Source organism: Sciurus carolinensis, chromosome 2, assembly GCF_902686445.1.
Source record: "Sciurus carolinensis chromosome 2, mSciCar1.2, whole genome shotgun sequence".
Lineage (NCBI taxonomy): Eukaryota > Metazoa > Chordata > Mammalia > Rodentia > Sciuridae > Sciurus > Sciurus carolinensis.
In genome coordinates this window covers 175,157,122-175,172,462 of record NC_062214.1, presented here as the reverse complement: position 1 = coordinate 175,172,462, position 15,341 = coordinate 175,157,122, and the positions used below count along the sequence as shown (strand labels likewise).

The 15,341-nt window shown below is 50.5% G+C and overlaps 1 protein-coding gene across 2 annotated transcripts in view; it reads right to left on the bottom strand.

Moving 5' to 3' along the window:
- The window catches only part of Tmem63c (transmembrane protein 63C), a 67,057-nt gene extending 54,324 nt beyond the window's left edge, over positions 1–12,733 (bottom strand). The window contains exons 1-2 of one of the 2 annotated variants that reach the window (XM_047535693.1): positions 12,713–12,733; positions 155–300 (exon numbers count right to left, since the gene is read on the bottom strand). The gene's annotated coding sequence lies outside the window, so the exon portion shown is untranslated. The other variant, XM_047535685.1, reaches the window with a different exon arrangement.
- Between the last annotated feature and the right edge of the window lie 2,608 nt (positions 12,734–15,341).

Genomic DNA, 15,341 nt, shown 5'->3' with positions numbered 1-15,341 from the left:
CACAGGGAGACAGGGAGAAGCTTTTCTTGCCCTGTCCTGTCAGGCTGTCCGTTTAGAATTTTCCCAGTGCTAACTGGAGAGCCGCGGGTCAGTCAGGATGGCCACTCTTCCAGAGCTGGTGCTCTGGCTTGGCAGGGATGGGAGGGGGGCCTACCTGGAGCAGCAGGTGAGGTGGGGGCTCAGGCCAACGGACTGGTACCAGGGCCTCCTCTTCTTGACTGGCCCCTAAGAAAAGGTACTTCCCGGTGACCCAGCAGCGTCCCGCCGACTCCTCACCACAAAAGTGGCTCGTCCAAGGCTCTGGTGCAGGGACAATGAACACTCTCAGGACAGGCGGGCATGGATCCCAGTCCTCCCTGGCCTCTGCGAAGCTCCTCCCCGAGCCCAATCAGGCCAGGCTCCTCCCCACTCAAACAAGCTTGTCAGCTCTTCCCACAAGGCCTGCCTCAGGGAGCTCTGATGGCCTCAGGGGCCTGAGGCCTTGATGACCATCAGGCTGCCCCGCCTCCAAATCCAGGCCAGTGAGAGTCCGCCCCTGGAAGGAGTAAGTTAGAGAACTGCCTGCCACTCCTCCCAGCTGAACAGGGGCCCGGGATGGGAGGAGGCTGGACCCTGCATGGAGCCATGTATTGGGAGTCCAAGTCAGTCCAAGCACCAGCTGTCACTTGCTCCCCATGAGTGGGACCACCCTATTTCCCTTGCAGTGGGAGGAGCTTCAGCCTAGATGCACAGACAAAACAGCAGGGCTGAGCTAAGGGAGGTAACAGGGGGACACAGCAGTCACCTTCTTCGGACTCAGGAGGTAGGGTCCCGCCCTGGCCCCCTGAAGCTGAACGTCCTGAAAGGTGCCCAGGAATCTGCATTTCAACCAGTTCGCCACACAGAGGCACAGAAAGTAGTACTCAAATCATCTGCCAGGAAAAGGCAGACAAGTCCAAGGATGAAGGACTTTTTGTTTGGTTTGGTTGGTTTTTTGGTGTGGGATGGAACCCAGGGCCTCATGCATGCCAGGCCAGCACTGCTCTACCATGGAGCCACATCCCCAGCCCCAGGATGAAGGTTTTATGAAGTACGTGAATGGGTCACCGGCCCTTTCCTGAGAGCAGTGTCGTGGGAGGCTAGATCTGCAGACAGACTAGCAGGGCCCCTGGGTGGCTTGCTGAAGCCTCTCTGGGCCTCCTTTTCCTCATGGACAAAATGAAGATTAGAGAGCATCTCTTGGACCCTGATCTAAAATTGCCAACTAGAGAAGAGAAGAATACACCAAGCAGCTAATTCAAAGAAGAAGTTCAGGGCTGGGTATAGCTCAGTGGTAGAGGGCTTGCCGGGCATGCATGAGGCCCTGGGTTCCATCCCCAGCACTATGCTAAGATTGGTTTTATAATTGGTTTCTTCTTAAATATCTTTTTTCTGAAAATAACATGACTATAGCAAAAGTCTTTCCAAATAATACACCATAGAAATGAAATACAGAGCATTTGTCCCCAGCATTCCAGAGCTCTGATCACAAACATGGTCAAGTTTCCTGCTTAAGTTTTCTTCATGATTTTAACCTAAATATGGACACATACATATCTATGCCTACGTCTTTATTTTAATCCACCCAGGACACATTCCTGGTATTCTATCTTTGTTTGGTTTGTTGATATGCATCCCAGATCTAAGCACTCAACTAGACAGTCTTTTGTTTTTTTAATAGCTCAGAGTGTTCCACTGAACCAAGGCCTATACTTCTTGCAAATCTGTCCTTGTTGATGGATATTTAGGTTGTTCCTAGTTTCTGGTGCAGAAAGTCGCAGTCGACATAGCCAGAGTTAGCTATAGGACAAATCTTGAGATCAAAGGTTATGTGGATCTAAAATTCTGATTAATAGTGCCAAACTGCTCTCCAAGAAGAGGCGAACCAGTTTACACTGCACCAACGTAGGAAGGTGCCTGATTCTCTCCGCCCTTGACTGCATCACGCATTATCAAATTTTTAAACTTTTCCAATATCACAGTTGAAATGGATACTTTGTCTCATTTCTTAAAATGTTAGAAAGGGCAGACATATTGTCTTGTTCTGGAATTGATTGGCTTTAGCATTTATTTTTCTGTGAACTATGTATGTTCTTTCTAATTTATCTTACTGATCTTTAGAAGTTTTTCTAAATGAATGCAATTAATTTTGGTCACATATATTGCACATGTCATCTGTCTCTTCTTGACCTACTTTATGGCATATTTTGCTTATAGATAGTTCAGATTTTTCTGTAGTCAAATGTTATCAGCCTTCTCTTGTGGAGTTTTTGGAGTATGGACTTACTTTGCTGCCTGAGGATCATAAAAATATTTGCCCATATTTCCTGCTGGTATTGTTAGGGTTTTCTTCTTTCTTCTTTGGCAATCTTGGCTGCATCTAGAATTTATATTGGTGTAGACTGTTGCAGGACCCCCTTGATGGCTTCCCCCGAGGGGCTAGCTAGACAGCGGTCCAGTTGTCTTCAAGTCACTTTTTAAGTAAACCACTTCCTGTCCTCCCTCTCTAGATTCAAAATTCCCACTTAACTACATAACAGGATGGATGCAACTCAGAGTCAGGTGCCTAATTCAGACTCCAACTCTGCTGGATAAGTTACCTAACTTTCCTGTTCCTCGGTTTCCTTATCTGAAAATGGAGATAATAACTGTACCATCTGTGGAGGGTTACAGTGTGGATTAAATGAGTTATAACAGGTAAAGGATACTGAAAGATGCAGCTCTGGACTGCCCAGAAGAGACTAACCTGAGACAGAAATACGCACCTGGACTGAAAGGCAAGGATGGGAAAAAGCACCATGCAGATGGTAGCCATGCTGTGGCCCAAATGGGTCCCCAAAGATCATGTGCTGGAAACCTAATTCCCAGTACCACAGTGCTGTGAGGTAGCTTTAAGAATGGGTTTGATCAGGGCTGGGGTGCGGCTCAGTGGTTGAGCACTTGCCAAGCACATGAGAGGCCCTAGGTTCAATCCCAGGACCCGCCCCCAAAGGATTGATTAGGCTGATGCATTGATTAGAATGGATTAAGGTTGTTATCATGGGTGTGGGGTTGTTATAAAAAGGAGTTCGGCTTCCTTTCCTCTCTGGTGAGCACTTTCTCTCCCTCTGATTCCTTATATCCTGTTATGACACAGCAAGAAGGCTGTTAACAGAAGTAGCAGACTTTTCAGCTTCCAGAGCAGTAAGCCAAGTACATTTCTGTTCATTATAAATGATCTAATCTCAGGTATTCTGTTATAGTGGCACAAAACGGACTAAGACAGTAATCAAGTATGACCAGGTGACCACACTTATTATAGTCAAAATCTGCTCCAAGAGACAAAGGATAAAGGGTACATTTACCAGGAAGATAAGATCATTAAAAACATATATGTACCTCGCAGCCCCCAAATAATGAAGCAAATACAGACAGAATTGAAGGAAGAGACAGAGAATAACACAACAGCAGATTTCAATACCTCACTTCCAGTAAGGATTAGAACCACCAGACAGATCAACAAGGAAACAGAGGACTTGAGCAACACTACAGACCAACTGGACCTAATACCCATTTGAAGACCACTCGGGTCTCCAGAGCAGAATGTGCCCAGGAGAAATCACATCTGGCTTCAGGTGAAGGATGTAGAAGAGGCTCCACATTTAACACGTGGGCAATTACTATTGTAATTACCACATGTTAAATGTTAAATGTCCTCTGTTCCATGGGTGTGCGAGGTGGTTCAGACAGGCCGTACTTCAGGCACAGGGACCAGGTGTGAACAGCAGCAATGAGAGAGCTGCTGTCGTCTAGTGACTAAGTCCTAGCCATTTTTACTGATGTTGCAAATGTTTTCTTACATTCTACTTATTTCCCTCTCTCTCTCTCTCTCTCTCTCTGTCTTTTGGAAGTGAAAATTGAACCCAAGGGCACTTAACCACTTAGCTACATTCCCAGACCCTTTTGTTTTTTTATTTTGAAACAAGGTCTCACTAAGTTGCTTAGCTCTCTCTAAGTTGCTGAGGCTGGCCTCGAATTTGCAACCCTGCTACCTCAGCCTCCTAGGTCACTGGGATTACAGGTGTACACCACCGTCCCCAGTTTCCATTCTTTTTCAAAAGTTGCTAATGCTTCTATATAGAAATGCCATGAATTTTCATTTCTAGTGTTTACTACCAGTTGTTTTGATGTTGTCCTTAATAATTTTTGCTGAAATTTTCAGTTGACAATCTTTTTTTTTTTTCTTCAGGTAGTCAATCCTTACTAAATTAATTAAATCCTCTTTAAATTAAATCCTTGCCCTTATTAAATTTGGATAAATTTGCCTTTTCTTTCTTAGTCCTAGAGATTGACCCAAGGCTTTGTACATGCTAAGCCAAGGTTCACCAACGAGTTACACCCCCAGCCTCTCTTTCTATAACTTATATTTTCAAAATTTGTGTTGGCTTGGACTTTTAGAGTACGATTAGAGAATTAAGGTAAAGGTGATTCTTCTTTCCTTATATGTATTTATATCCACACATACACACCATCGTGTTAAACAATGTCTACATTTGATTAAATAAAAGAGTTAAAATCAGCTGCGCGCAGTGGTGCATGCCTGTAACCCCAGCCGCTTGGGAGGCTGAGGCAGCAGGATCGTGAGTTCAAAGCCAGCCTTGGCAACTTAGTGAGGCCCTAAGCAACTCGAGGAGACCCTGTCTCTAAATAAAATATAAAAAGGGCTGGGGTGTGGTTCAGTGATCAAGCACCTCTTGGTTCAATCCCTGGTACTAAAAAAAAAAAAAAGTTAAAATCAAGGACATACATTGAATTTTATCAAATGCCTTTTAGGCATTGTTTTAGCATTTATGGAACGATTTATATGATATTCATATTTTTACTGTTAGTTTGCTTAATTATATTAAGTTTTTCTAATATTGAATCTATTTATGGAACATATTTCCACTTGCTTTTGTGCATTCATTTTTTAAAATATAATTCTGTATGGTCCTAATTATTATTATTTAATCTATGAATTTTGTACCAATATTCATACATGAGGATTTTCCCTTGGAATTTTTCTCTTTTTTGTACTATTTTTGTCAATCTTTAGTATCAATGGGGCTGTCCTCACAGAATAATTTGTAATTTTTCCAACTCTGATCTGTTATGGTTGGTGCAGTTGAAATAACATTGGAATTAACTGTTCCTTGAAGGTCTGATAGAAATTAGAAGCAGAAATAGCAGAAATTAGAAGACTTGAAAGAAATTAGATTCTGTCTAAACTTTGGTTTCTTGGAGGAGAATGTAATGAAAACTCAGTTTCTTCCATGATTATTGGTCTGTTTTGAGTTTTTCCATTTTTCATGTTTCTTTGCGGGGGGGGAGGGGGGACCAGAGATTGAACTCAGGGGCAGTCAACCACTGAGCCACATCCCCAGTCCTGTTTTGTATTTTATTTAGAGACAAGGTCTTGCTGAGTTGCTTAGGGTCTCACTAAGTTGCTGAGGCTGGCTTTGAACTCACGATCCTCCTGTCTCAGTCTCCTAAGCCACTGGGATCATAGGCATGTGCCGCTGCGCTGGACCCAAACTGATGATTTATATGATTCCAGAAAAACCCCCATTCCAGCTACCTTTCAACTGAATTTGCATATGGTTGAACACAGTATCCTCCAAGGATCCTGTTTTCTCTGTATCAGTGGCTGTTTAATATCCATTTTTATCTATTTGCCTCAATCTTTCTCTGATTCTCATTAGTTTATCTAGACTTAAAAAAAAATCATCACATTATACAAGATATTTTCCCCAGGGCCTGATTTACTATATTCACAGCTCAGAAATAGAGGTGTTGAAGTCAGAGATGGGGATGAGAAGGTGGCAGGGAGGGGGGACTTGATAAGCAGTCATTCAACAAACATTTCAAGAGTGTGAAGGGCCCGCCAGTCTCCTGGCCTGAAACGCCCACCCTCCGCTCCCTCCCCCACCTAAACCCACCCACCATCCTTCAACACCCAGCTATTTCTCCCTGGGTCCCTGGGGAAAAGTCACTGCTTTTCCACGGACATCCTGATTCACTTTTAAAATTTTAAAAAAATGAAACATGAAAAAGATAAAAGAATAAAATGAACCAAATGAACACATGTTCACCTCCTATTGTTTTGGCTTCAGATCTTTTTTGTTAAACGAAGCGTTCCCGACAAATCAGAATCTCTCTCCCTTTTCCTCTTTCCCTCTCAGCTCCTTCTCTCTCCAAAGACCCCCACAGGGCCTAGGGGTGTGGCTCAGTGGTGGAGCACTTGCTCAGCAGCCGTGAGGCTGGGGTTCCATCCCCAGTACTGCAAAACTCTATGAAGCAGAGACCATCGCAAGTAGGTACCGTAACATGTTTGTCTCCATTAACTGCACAACATGATTTTGAAATTTTTGTTAAAATCTAATATTATTCTGCAATTTCCCTTTTTTTTGCAACATTGTTTTTGAGATTCAGTGATGTTAATACAGAAGAGATAAGTGTGAGCGTGCATGCACATGTATGCACGTACACGTGCTCATGTTCATGGACATATCAGCATTATCAAGGTATAATTTACATGCAATAAAATCTCCATTATACCTATTTTAACTGGGGCACAACATCCAGTTTTCTTGTCCATGTCCTTACTGCAGATGTCACAGTCACTGTGGTTGAGACCTCTTTTTTGTACTTCAAGTATTGCTGTCCTAGATATCCTTGGAACTGTCTCCTTATACACATGCATGAGTTTCTCTAGGTAAAAATTATCCACTTAGACGTGAAGCTGTGGGTCATAAAGTATGCACACCTTCAGCTTCACTAGCTCCAGAAAGTCCCCTGGCACTTTGCACTGACATTATTATAGAATATCATTGTTACTCTCAGGCTGTTGTCATTATCCATGTCCTCACCTACCTGCCCCCTTCCCCATGAACTACCGAGGGCAAGTGTGTGACTGGTCCTCGGTGAACACTTGGGGAATGGGAGGATGAGCTCACTGTCTAGCAGAAGGGACAGTCTCAATGTGAGAAGTGCATTAAAGACCTCCGAGACCCCTGCTGGCTGAGATTGTGAGAGGGCTTCATGGAGGAGGAGGAGAACTTTGAGGGACACGGGGTCAGAAAAGACAAGCGTGGGGATGAGGACAAGGTCTGGAACAGGAGGAGGAGATGGGCGCCGCAATCCGGGTCATGGACAGAAAACGATCTCTTTTTGATAAAATCCAATTTGCCAGGATCACGCTTTTTAGCTGAGCTGGGGGTGAGCAGGGGCAGAAAAAAGTGTGTTATCCTGTAAAAACGTAAAGGTGATCAGACACATCCCCCTCCTCACACACGAAGCACCTCTGAGCAACAGCAGAGGGTTCAGGAAGGGGCCTCACTGGAAAGCGAGTTTGGGCTTGATCCAGATGAACCTTCCACGGCAGACTCCGGGGAGCCGAGGAGGAGGGCCCAGGGCAGACCTGGGCTCATAGATGACTCAGTAGGCAGGATCACTGGGCTACCCAGCCCCTGGGCCAAGGCCTGCTCTCCCAAATCCCCTCTTCTGTTGTTGGGAGAAGGTCAGGGCTGCTCCTTTCTCAGTCTGGGTTCCTTTCTCAGACCCACTGGGCGAGGGTTGGGACTGGGGACCCTCGTGCTCCTCCACTTGCTGCGCTGTGACCAGGGCCTGAGACCTGTGCATCGCTTCCAGTCCCCCTGCGCCCTGGCAGCTCCACACAGGCCAAACCGCACAGGCCTCGAGGAGCCACCCTGGAGTAGGGAGCACGGAGCCTGGGTCTCCTTCCTCTGCTCCAGTGGGGGTGGGGCAGAATCTTGTCCTTCCGTTTCCCTGACTCTCGTGACAGAGCTGTCCTTCAGCAGACCCAGTTCTGGGCACCCTGCCCAGAGTGGAGGGGAAGGGGAGAAACACGACCTTCACTTCCAAGTCCTTCTGCCTTAAGCAACTTCAGCAAAACCACCACCAACAGCAACCGAGGTGAGCTCAGGATGTGTCTGCGGTGCTGGGGAGGACAGCTCCCTGATGGCCTCTCTGGAGTCAGATGGCTGTGGCCTGCTTCACATTCTGTGGTGTGTGGTGTGTGTGTGTGTGTGTGTGTGTGTGTGTGTGTGTGAAGCTCAAACAACCTGTCAAAGTCTCAGTTTCCTCCTCTGGTAAGGGGCTACTTTTGCCTGCTCCACCTCTCTCCTAAGGCATGAGAAGTATTCAAGAGTAATGACCAGGCACATGAGGACGCTGAGAGGTACCAAGGTCCCAGGCCAGGCTCTCTGTTCAGGCTGTTCTGGTGCCTGAGAAGGCAGGGCCTAGTTTACAGACCTGGGCACAGGTGGTCCTGGCCCAGGAGGGGCTCCCTGGCCAGCAATGGTGTGCTGCTGTAGTGAAGCAGACCTGTTCCCCTCTGGTTCTGAGTCAAGTTCCCCTTTGCCAGGTCCTCGGGGACCTGACGCTTTTTTGAAGGGAACAGTCAGTTCTAACAGTGCCTACAGCTACTTTAACTGTTAGCCACACACTGTGTGAGGCCCCCAAAGCATGGCCAGTCATCCTAGAGGTCCCTGGAGAGCTGACCACTAGAGATAGAGAGGTAAGCCAATGGCGAGGGGACATAGTCACCAAGCGCTGCCCTGGACATCTTTCTCCTCCCTCCTGTCCATCTTCCCAGCAGCCCATGCAGTGAGCACATTTCATCAAGCTGCAAACGGAAGCTTCACAGAAGGAAAATGAACAGGTAAGAGCAGGCAGGAGCCCAGCTCTAAGTGCTGGGCAGTGTCCCTGTGTGAAGGGTCCCCCATGCTCCCGCGCCCATCGAGCAAGGTCGATCTCCCCCACAGGGCCCTCGGCGAGTCTCCCCTTGCCCTCTCCAGCACTTCTAGCTCACTGCCACTCAGATACCTTGAGGTGATCAGGTCTCATGCTCAAAAACCCAGTGAACAATCATCTCCCTGATTAACTGGCCACAGGACCATGTTGGTCCCCTGGATCTTTAAAGATTTTAGGGTCCCCTGGTCTTTTTCCAGGGCCCTAGGATTTGAAGCCAGTGTTCCTCCGCCTGGCACAATTCTGAAAAAGACAGCCACAGTGAGAAGGCTCCCATCTCCAGGGCCACCTCCACTGGCCAGGCCACTCAATGATAAGGGGGGGATGATAGGTAGGCTTTCCACTAGAAGCCGATCCTCTAGGACACCAGAGACCCTGACGTGGCAGGCATGAAGGCCCCACATATTCAGGCTGTGCTACAGCTCTTCCCAGCCCTTTTAGTCTCCTGAGGGTGCTCACGTAAGACAGCAGAGGGGAAGGGTACGGAAAGCAGAAGTGGGCACCCAGGACGCCTGGGTCCTAGTTCTGGTTTTTCTGAGTGGGTCCATGCTTCCATTTCCCTTTTGGGAAAAGGAATGACTAGGAGGAGGCAGGAGGTGATAATGGGGTGTCCCCACCCCTTTTGTCTCTCTGTATGTCTCAGAACCAGCTGGAGCATGGCAGCTTAGCTGCATATTCTGCCCTAAAGACACAGGATAAGGAGTTCTGACTCCAGGGAGTTCCCCTAAGAACCACTCTTGGTTGGCCCCGAGCAACGCAGGAAGATCTAGAACAAGGACACACCGGCTTCATGAACTGCCCACATCTCGTCTCAGTGGCCCCAGGTCCTCAGCTCGGCTTCCCCTGTGGCTTAGCCTTGCTGGAGTTAGAGCAGCCCACACATGGGCAAGGCCATGGAGCCCCCAGACACCATGTGTGCTGGTGTGTGAGCTGCACAAACCACCACCCTCCCAGGAGAGGGGGAGGGGAGAGTGCAGGGCCCCTCCTCCAGCAAGATGGGGCACTCAAAGCTGCTGACCTCACTCCATTCCGAGCGCTTCGCCTAAGCACTTCAACAGCCTTCCCAGCGCGAGCCGGCCCGTGGCCTGAGTGCCCCTGGATTCCTGCACCCTGGATGCAGTGCAAAGAGCTCCCAGCACATGAAGTCCCTTCTCTCTGTGCTTCTTCCACCAGCTACCTCCCAGGAAGGGCCAGAGCAGAATCCACCGGACAGAAGTTTTGCAGGAGCCCACAGGCTTGTAGGAAAGCCCACGGTGTCACCAGACACTAGCAATTCATGGTGGGAATCCTGTTACACATGTTAACTAAGGACAGGCTAAGGGAAGCCCTCCAGAGCCGAAACACAGCTTGAGGTGGGCTGGGAAGGCCAGCATTCCGAGCACGGAAAGGGTCCCAGTCTGGCTACACGGAGGGAGAGGGCATCCTCCATAGAGGGAGCAACTACGTTTCCCTCACTGAGGTATGAAACAGCTTCCGTGAAGGCCAAAGTCTCCGGGAATAACACTTCCTGTCTGAAATAAACACCTGATAGTTTCCAAAGCCCTCCCACCCATCTGGAGGTATCTTCACACCCAGCTGTCAGGTAGGGAAGCTAAGGGCAGAGTGCCAGCCAACAGGGACTCTTGGTCCAAAACAGGCTCTCTGCTCTGATCCACAAGTCTGATTCTCCTCCAGGACCCAAGGATAGAAAGAAAGCTCCCTGAGGCTTGGCCCTGCCTCTGCTAGCCAGGAGGGACACATATCACCAGCTTCCTGGGACCATGGGGCACCAGCCTTCTTCCTGGAGAAAGAACCCCAAAGGAGGAGCCAGACACATGGTCTCCCTCTAGTAGGGCGGGTTCTCTATTCTCTGGCACTACACTGGTTGCCCTACAAGCAGCTGGTTCCCATCTGGTTTTCTGGGGACCACAGATCACCCCAGAGATTCTTAGCAATCATTATCCAAGGCATGCTGTGGAGTCCATGAGACCAGCTTCAGGGCTCTGTGGTCAGGGGATGTCTCTGGGACGCAATAACTTGTGAGCCAGGTACTCCTTTTATAACAGGCTGGTCAGAGCTCCTACCCTGACATGCTGTCAGAGAGCTAACCAAGGTCCCTGTGCTCATGGGCCCCTTACAGTTGGGGGTCCCCGCTCCCAAGCTGTGTTCACAGCTGCCGGCACCAGGGCAGGAGGGCTACCTCTGGCTCCGACAGGCCCATAGAAACGCAGGAGCATGCTGGGAGGGTAGCCTAGTGACTGATTCCCCTCTTCAGGATGCTTCCTACCCAGCTAACTAGAAAGCACATCTTAAAAGAGGAGAAAGTCCGGGTTCTGTCCCCTGGGCTCCCACACCTGCACTCACAGTTGGACTTGCCAGAGCCAGGACAGTCAGGAGACAAGTAGGAGCCAGGAGGAGCTGTCCCTTGCCTGTCCTGTGTTGGACTGGGAGTCAGAAGCCCTGTGTGCGGGTGAGAGGCGGAGCAACCTGCTGCTCCTCTGTGCCTCAGTTTCCTCATATGTACAATGACGATAGTTGGCTCCAGGTCTAAGACCCATCACTCTCTCCCTGCCTCAGTTTCCCTCTGGAGAATGGTATCTGCCCCAGGGAGGAGGAGGACAGGTGATCTGAGGAAAAGTTCACCTGGAAGGGCAACAGAGTCAATGGGGTCCATGACGCCTGGGGACAACAGTCAGAAGAGCTGAGAGAAGGTGACTCGCGAACATGCTCCCTGCCCCCTCCCCCTTCTCCAGTGAGCCTCATGGCCGTTAAAGAAGAAAGTCCATCTGCTTGTCTCCCTCAGCACTGTCCATGCCACAGCAGCCAGGGAACTCCCCCTGGGCCTCTCCATCAAGGCTACACACAGGACGGATGCTGGGAACCTAGGTTGCCCCTCTGGCTGTCCCAGATGCCAACTCTCATTCTTTCCCTGAAGTACCTCTGCATCACCCGCTCTGCCCAGATGAGCATCTCTCCTGAGCAGCTTCCTCCCGCCCCAGACACTGATGTGCACACCCATGGCACACTGGAGCCCCATGCAGGAGTTGCACAGGAGCGGGGGGTGGGGGTGGGGGTGGACGACACGGTATCCCAGATGAACCAAAGGTTTAGAGATAGAGAACAGCCCCTGCCCCTCCAGAAGGGATCAGGGGAAAGAATTGCCTGGGAGGCCAGCTCTGTGGGACCTGCAAATGACCTTGGTCAAACCATAGTGCCCCTGGGCCTCAGTTTCCCCAGGGCCTTCATTCAATCCCAGTTTCTCTCTCAAGGCCAAGTTGAGAATGGAAGCAAGAACCTTTCTTTGGAAGCACGTGGGGGAAAGGTGGTACCCCTTGCCCCTGGGGGCCCAGGAGTCCAGGACCACCTAGCATAGAACAGGACCCCCCAGTCGGCGGCAGCTCAGCAGTGACGTGGTCGACACCCATACCGGTGGAGTCGACTGCCTCCCCCATCTCAGCCCAATGAGTGGGCGGCAGAGCCCCGGGAGTCCCTGGGTGGGGTGGGGCGATCCTGAGCCGTAATTCCCACCTGGCAGGAGCCAGGGGTCCCCCAGACAAGCCTCCACCCACCTCCATCCCCCCACCCGCTAAAGACGAGTCTACCAAGCAATGGCCCTCCTTGGTGGGCGGCTCAGTTCACCCTTCCCTGGGTGCAGGCTTGGGGACAGCCAGCGTGGCGAGGCACAGTGGCGCAGTCTCCCCCACCCCCACCCCTCCCCGTCCGAGGTCCGGGAAAGCACAGAGCTCTCAGTCCTTCCCCGCCCCCTCCCTCGTCCAGGACCCGGATTCTCGCCTCTTCTCCGGGCCCATCTGTCCTGGCTCACGCCACCGGCGTGCTCACCACATCTGCGCGCTCGGCGCCACGGCCCGGCCCCAGGCAAGGTGCTCGGGCTGCCGGGTGCGGTGACAGGCAACACGCTCCCTACCTGGGAGGAGACTGCCAGCTGGTCCTCCTCCTCGCGGCCTGGTGAAGCCAGCCCCACCTGGCAAGGGACTGTCAGCAAATTCCCCTCCGCATCACCGCGGGAGCGGCATCCCGGCTCCTCCCAGCAGGAGCCAACCTTGGCCCCGCCCCACGGCTGCTCTGACCTGTCGCTGGGTTATCATATTCAGAGGCTCAGGCTCTGCCACGGAAATCCTATCGCTACCAGAAACCATCTGCAAATTACCGTCTCCAACGCACCAGACTGCCGGTCCCTTGCTGCAGTTTGCTCCAGCAACGACTGATGCTCTGGGCCTGGCAGCTGCAGGTTCCCCTACCCTACCCTCAAACTCTCCTCCTCCGAGGCCTCCTAGTCCCTTCAGCCAGAAGCTAGAAAAGACACCAAACCCCACAAAGGTAGCGCTCTGCCCCGCCCAAGGACCACCTCCTGGCACGGCTCAGTGGCTCAATCCAGTTCCGGCTTCTTCCTCCCTGGCAAAAGACCTACAAATTGGCCACAGCCCCACCCAGGAAGCCCAAGGGAGTGGGTTGGGTCATTTCCAGTTTGTCAGGGGCCGTATTCCTCAAGTGGGTCTCTAGTTTCATCAAAGACCTGGCTACTCAGCTAGAGATGGCTGGTTTTGACCCTGGGGACAGATACCCCTGGTTTGGACCCCAAAGATCAGCATGCTAAATAAGGGGCTGCAGACAGCCTCTGTCCCCCAGGCAGGGGCGTAGGCACATTTATTTAATAGACATTATCCAGCACTTCCATTACAGTGCTAACGGGACAGGAGCACTACTGAATAATCTCCACAGGTGACTCCCTTCCAACAGCTCAGAGTTGTAGCAATATGATTAAAAGAACATAGAGGAAACGGTGACAGCACTGTGAGACACTAGAGGAGGGGGACAAAAGGTAGCATTTTCATTGGGTAGGCTCCCCCATAACCAGCAGCACAATCCCCCCCCCTACATTACCACTATGCTGGGCCCCCTGATTTTGTCTCCCCATGCCATGCACCTGTCCGGCCACACCATGAGAACACAGGGATGAGCCACTAGACAGAATCTGTCAGGGCCTATCCATTCGCGTCCTCACTCTCCCACTCACGCCCTCATTTCCTCAGTCAGGGCACAGGAAGACTTTGATCATCTATTATGCAGTGGCAACAGAGTGCTGGGGGCTGAGTTCTAGCCCTGGCTCAGCCACCACCGTGCTGTGCAATCTGGGGCAGCTCATTTGATGGCCTTTTGTTTTTTCCTCTCTCTGTAACAGAGGGGACTGGACTGGTTGGGGTCTAAGGCCTCTCTGCCCTAACCCTTTTATTATGCCTCTTTAGAAGGGCTGGTGGATACAGGACAAACCAGATAAATACAAGAGTACATTAAGAACTCTAGCTGTCTGGATTCCATTTCCAGCTGGGCCACCTGTATATGGAACTTACCTCTCTAAGCTTCATCGTCTGCATGTAAAATGGGAGACGCTCCTAAGGGACGCTCTAAGATATTGTAGGCAAAGTAAGTACTCTAGAAATACTGGTCATTGCTGCCTTTGTAGCGGGACCGAGTGGAATCCTTCTCTGCTCCCTCATGACAGTATCTGCTGCTGAGCCTGTACTCACCCCACTCCAGCCCTTGAGGAGAGACCTGTAGGCACCGGGACATGCAATAGAAGGGGATGCAGAGGAGGAGGATGGTGAACCCTTGCAGCCCAGAGGGGCTGGCTGCACAGTGGCGAAGGAGTGATTCCCAGTGTCCAGCCAACTACACATTGACCACCCAGGTGAGGGTCAGGCTGGTAGAAGGGTCTCTGTAAAGATGGGTGGGAATGGATAACAGAGGGTTTTGACCTTTGTTCTCAACCTCTGTGGCACTGAAAACCCTTTCCATGCTGTCACTCACGGGGATTGGGATGGGAGTTAACCTCCACAATTTGTCTGGGAGCATAATTCAGAACAATATATAAGAAGCAAAAGGACCCTGAGTAGCCCACACAGATGCATCTGTCTGACAAAGTCAGGGGCTTTTTCTGCATGAGAGCCCTACTGTTTTCAGCTGGAGCACACCGCCACACACAATTTCAACAGAAGCAGTGTGGCAGAGACTGCTGAGCCCCCTAATATCCTTTCCTACCTTCTTCCTTTTAGCAGGAGAGCTCTAAAGGTTGCAACCTGCCGCTACAGCTACCCTGCCAAAACTATGTGTCCCACACCCCCTTTGCAGCCAGCTACAGCCATGGACTAAGTCCTGGCCAGTGGATGTGAGTGGAAGTGACCCTTGACAGGGAGCTGCCTGCCCTTCACGTTCTCTTTCTCCTTTGTGGATGTGGGGGTGGAGGGGAGGGAAGCATTGATGATACTGACCAGGACAACCCCTGCAGCTTGACCAGGCAAAGACAGGAAGAAGTAGAGTCTCAGGATGACCTGGAGTGGAAAGAAGCCTAGAATGCCAGCCACCTTGGGAGAGCAAAACACACTGTGAAGCCACCGTTGTTGATCTTTGTTACAGCTGCTGCACCAATAGCCTAGTGCTAAGCCCAGATTCCTGGTTTTGAGGCCCACAGCAAATGAGCAGGAGCAGATTGGCAGGAGAAAGAACTTATGAAAAAGCAAGTAAGGTGGAATCAGCAA